At 36.5% G+C, this 5,700-nt stretch overlaps 1 long non-coding RNA gene across 1 annotated transcript in view; it reads right to left on the bottom strand.

Moving 5' to 3' along the window:
- Positions 1 to 830: 830 nt before the first annotated feature.
- Positions 831 to 5,700, bottom strand: part of LOC107748855 (uncharacterized) — a 7,964-nt gene continuing 3,094 nt past the window's right edge. Inside the window, exon 3 of the long non-coding RNA XR_001640969.1 lies at positions 831 to 915. This is a non-coding gene — a long non-coding RNA (uncharacterized LOC107748855). The remainder of the gene's footprint in view (positions 916 to 5,700) is intronic.

Consider the following 5,700-nt stretch of genomic DNA (forward strand, 5'->3'; position numbering starts at 1 on the left):
TAGCGCGGTATTGCGATATTGCGGTTATCGCGACAGCCCTACCTAGTAGCAAGTAATCTAGATATCCACAAACAGAATTTTCTTATATTTTCTGAGTTAAATAATAGGCTAAATAGCACATGATCTGCCTCTTGCATGCAAAGGTACTAAAAATATTAAAGCTAATATAGAAATTCAGAAAAAAAGAAAACCTAGCAAACCATACTACTCAAGTAGCTAGTTAGTGAACAAATAGTTAAAATAGTAAAGCTAACATAAAAATTAGGAAAAAAGTCTAGACAAGCTAGCCTACCACACAATTTGACTAGTTAGTTAGTGGACAAATAGTCAAAATATTCAACCTAAACAAATATTAGCAAAAAATATATATATAAACTAGCCAACTACATTCTTCAAATAGTTAGTTAGTGGATAAATAGTAAACAAAACAAAAAAAATTGGGGGGGAAAAACTAGACAGCCACACTACTTAACTAGCTGGTTAGTAGCAAATGAACTGGAAAAAAATGAAGCAATCTGTGTTTGGTCACAACAGTTCCATTATATCTAAGTGGGCTGTTCTAGACTAGACATCATGCAGATAGTCAAATGACTGGCTCTGTGAGACACAATAAAAAGACTCTTGAAGAAACTATTGTTCATCCTAAACTGTAGAAACTCAGTTATTTGCAGTTCCTATGAACTCTTCAATGCTGACATAAAAACCAACATCTGAATTCCTCAGTGACACAGCAAAGCCAATAATTCTCAGAATGTTGGTGAGATAAAAACTGGACTTTGGATATTAAATATTTGTCTAATAACTGAAAAATAAGACTGATATTTACCGCTGAGGAACTCATTGTTGCTGCCCCAGAAGTCTGCAGCTTTGGACGGTCTGCTGTAGACCTCATCTCTGTTAGCAGCCAGAATAAGCCTGCATAAAAAAAAAAGATGAAGGTGACATCACACAATCTCTTTCACAGTATCCTTCCTATACAATCATACTCATAACATATAGTTTCTATAATAACACACATCACTATAACAGACCACCTTTAGAATCATCCTTATAGTCTCATAAATAAATACATAAAAAAAATAATAAAAAAAACTGTAATGGTGTGCTTTGCAATGTGCTACCCGTAGTTAATGGACATTGTGTTAACCAATAAAGGGTTGATTTTTAGTCAGACTTCCTGTGGGGAGAGGGAGAGATGGAGGCTGGCACTGTTGAATGGGCTCATAGGTCACATGTGCACCTAAATGTGTTTATCTCAGGCTGATCCCAGGAGAGCGCTGGATGCCGTGCCAGCTCCACACCTAAGGCCCAGAGAAGGCTCAGCTGTGATGCTGAAAGCTGCTGTGTGTGGCTTTATTGTCTCTGCTCAGGCCTGATGCTCTGTAGAAGCCTCTCTGTCATTAATATCCAGTGTAATGGAATATTTGTTTATATCTTTGCATGTTAAACTAAGTAATTTGGGGTTTATGAGATGTCAGGCAGCTGGGAAATGTCAACCATACATTCTGCAAGGATACCTTTTTTTAAAATGAATTTAAGAATTATAAATCTATAGGCAACTATAGATCGAAAGGATTGAAAGTTAAAGGGATAGTTCACCCAAAAATAACGACTTTATTCAACAATTTCTTCCCTTCCGTGTCAGTTTTCGACGTGGGTTCACGAGAGCACCACAATATCCCTTTAAACACTTTTGAGTAGTGGTCGTTCCATACGGATTTCAATACTGATGGCTGATGTCAATATTTTAGAGATCAGGGTGGCTGATATAAAGCTGACATACATACATACATACATATATATATATATATATATATGAAAGCACGCCATTTCATTTAAATATAGTAAATAACATGCTATATAAATGAAGTAATTTATATTTATTTTACATAATTTATGCTTAATTTGAAAATTAATTATTTAAACTTGCTCAAAGTAAAGCTCTAACCTTTAGGTTTGCAAAAATGGAAGTACAACAATGAATGTAAAATGAAATGGCTCAAAACTCTCTCAACACTGGCTCCGGGCCATCCTTAAAATTCTGTCAAACTCTAGATAGAGCTGACTGTCAGCTTATGCACCCATGCACGTTCTTAATATTAAACCCTCTAAATTACCTATCCGAAGTAAAGAAACTAAAATAAAATACAATTCTCGAACCTAACTACCTACTCCAAAAACACAGATCCAAACGTTACAAAAACAAAAGATGGCGTCTGACTCCTTACTTTCCCAATAACTATGTACAATATTCACAATAAATATTTACAAAGAAACATCAAGTTCAGAGGGAGAATCCAGAATCAAAATCGTACAACAGGCAAGGGTCGGGTAAGCCAGATTACCGTTACACAAAACAATGAATATCCAAACAATCTCTCTCAGCATACAAATGGGGGTAAAACAGCACAAGTGCTGCACCAACAAACAGCATGGTTCACAAAATGGCCACCACCACCACACCCCCCCTTGAAGGAAATGCTGTCATCTCTTTTAAGGGGGAGAAGACCAATCAGAGGACGACATCAATGAGTCTGCAGGAACCAATCAGCAGCAACCTGGGCAGACACACACAAACCAGCAGAACAAAACACAACAAAACTATAGGGTCGTAACAGTGGGTCATTAATGTAAACACAGTCAGTTGAGTGAATGTAAACTGTCAGGTCAAAGAAAAACAGTCAAAAGCTCTTTGCGTTAAGCCTTGAAGTCAAAACGCAGCTAATTTTTCAGGGGCACAGGTTTATCATTCTGCCTTCCTGTGGCCACGCTTACAGAAAAGGCAAAACTTGCACTAACTGCTTAACATCAGCATGGAGAGTCAAATGTCCACTGTATTTCCAGCCTGTGGAACCTGACAGGCTGACAGAGAAGAAGAAAATCGGAGAGACAACGAGTGATGAAATATCCTGGAGGCTTCGCAGATTGATCTGCAATGGGTGATGCACCCCAGGAATATGTGCTCTGTACTGGAGACAGCTTGCAAAGCAGAAAAGCTCCTCTCCATCTGAAAACAACTTACTGGCTTGACAATGTCAATTACGCCAGACCTTGGGCAAGGTTATCACCCTCTTTGTCAGCCTAAATGGAGAGATATTCTTTCTCACTGAAACAGAAAAATGGCAAAAAGATGACTGGACACAGCAAGACCTGAAAAGAAGTCAAGGGCAGATGAAGAGGCAGTTATGGGAGAGCAGAAGGGAGTCCCTGAGTGATGTAGACAGACAAAAAAATGTGATAGATAGATAGGGAGAGTGAGAATTATTGTTGTGCTGGATGTTCAAATCAGTTCCTTCTGGATACTCCCACCCTATATTTTTTCTCATTGAATATTTTCCTTCATTTTTAAATAAACTAACATTTAACGTGTGTGGTCGGTAAGATATTTTAAATGTTTTTGAAAAAAGTCTCTTATGCTCATCAAGGCTATATTTATTTGATCACAAATTCAGTAAAAGAGTAATACTGTCAAATAATAAAATGTAATCCACATTATATTAATATAATTAAGTTGAATGTATAGCAGTCATTACTCCAGTTATCAGTGTCGCATGATTTTTTTAAAATCAATTTTGCTGCTTAATATTGTGGAAGCCATAATACATTTTAAAGGATTTGTAATGAACAGACATTCATTCAAACACAGCATTTATTTAACATAAAATCTTTGGAACAATGTAAAAAGAATAAATGCAAAATTTTTCTGACCCCAGACTTTTGAACGTTAAGGTAGGCTATATTTATTTGATCACAAATTCAGTAAAAGAGTAATACTGTCAAATAATAAAATGTAATCCACATTATATTAATATAATTAAGTTGAATGTATAGCAGTCATTACTACAGTTATCAGTGTCGCATGATTTTTTTTAAATCAATTTTGCTGCTTAAAGGGGTCATATGATGCGATTTCATTTTTTCCTTTCAACACATTTCATTACACCAAATACACAAAATAATGTTCTTTTTAGCAGCATCATATGACCCCTTTAATATTGTGGAAGCCATAATACATTTTAAAGGATTTGTAATGAACAGACATTCATTCAAACACAGCATTTATTTAACATAAAATCTTTGGAACAATGTAAAAAGAATAAATGCAAAAGTTTTCTGACCCCAGACTTTTGAACGTTAAGGTATATGTCACATTATGGAAGTAAAATGGGTTACAAATAGCAATTCACTGACTTTAAGAAGACATAGGCATTTTAGCATAAAAGAAATGGCACACCTCACCTTTAAAGGTTTCCTTGAATTTAGATACTTCAGAAATAGACTTAAATGCCAAGTATACTTCCGTATGTTGCATTTCAAAGTAATTTTTTTATGACTCCCATATAAACAGGAATTTCACTGCACACTCACACACTTCTACTTTCTTAATATACATAGTGAGTGTTTCTCAAGTTCAGTGTCTGTTTCATATCATCATGTCCATGTTAGCATCATGGTAGCAAAGCATCATGATAATCGACTAAAAAATTGTCATATTTTTAACATCCACGTTATCAAGGAAAGAGACATGAGCACCATGGCAATGCTAAGATATGTCAAGAGTATGACTATCAGATCTAGGTTATACTGTGTCTGAAACAGCTGCACACTAGCAGAAACAAAATTAATTTTATCCAAACGATCTGTAGCTAAAATTTCAGACTATGTTGTATTTCAGGATCTTTCAGCCTCTCCGACAGGCTCCATCTGTTCCAAAGATAAAATATGACCGCTAAGTGGATCTATTTTAGTGACATCAAAGTCATCACAACCATATATACGTAAACTGACCCAGACCTCCAGCCTGTTTTCTCTCAAAGGGCTGCTGGCTGGGAATGTGAGGTCAGAGGTTAACATGACGAAGATTAAATGGTTCCAAAAAGAGGGTTTATTTCCAACAACCACATGCGATGTTGGTTTTGAACTGTAATGAACTTTGCAATAATTGTACACTTCGTTTGGGTATTGTGACAGAAATCCTCATTAATCTCAAAGGCATTCTGTTTTTAAGATGGATTAAAGGGATAGTTCACCCAAAAATCTCACCCTCATGTCGTTCTAAACCCCTAAGACCTCTGTTCATCTTCAGAACACAAATTAAGATTGTTTGATGGAATCTGAGAGCTCTCTGACCCTCCATGCGGATACGCTGTTTACGACGTTTACGCTTTGATTTGAACGAAAACAACGTATCCGCGTGGCACAGCTGACACAAAACAGCATACGCAATTTACGTTCAGTGGATACTCTCCAAAATGGCGCTAGGGTGACGCGGAGGAGACGAATTGTTGAATAAAGTCGTTACTTTTTTTTCTTTTGCGCTCAAAAAGCATTCTCGTAGCTTTGTAAAATTATGGTTGAACCCCTGATGTCACATTAATGCCACTGACCTGAATGGGGTCAATGGGGGAATTTTTTTTATGCCAAATTGTAGCTTCTGTCAGTGAAATCCGCTGCAGAGGTCAGTGCTAATGACATGACATTACAGTTGAAGCCTACAGGTGCATCTAAAGAAATTAGAATATCGTGGAAAGGTAAAATTTTTTTGTAACTTATTTCAAAAAGTGAAACTTTTATATATTCTAGATTCAGATCATGGTCAGCAAACCACTTGGAAGTGGTTTTGGCACTATGGGCAGGTGCTAAAATTCTGCTGGTAAAGGAAATCAGCATCTCCATAAAGCTTGTCAGCAGATGGAAGCA

Source organism: Sinocyclocheilus rhinocerous, unplaced genomic scaffold, assembly GCF_001515625.1.
Source record: "Sinocyclocheilus rhinocerous isolate Xijiao unplaced genomic scaffold, SAMN03320098_v1.1 scaffold13339, whole genome shotgun sequence".
NCBI lineage: Eukaryota > Metazoa > Chordata > Actinopteri > Cypriniformes > Cyprinidae > Sinocyclocheilus > Sinocyclocheilus rhinocerous.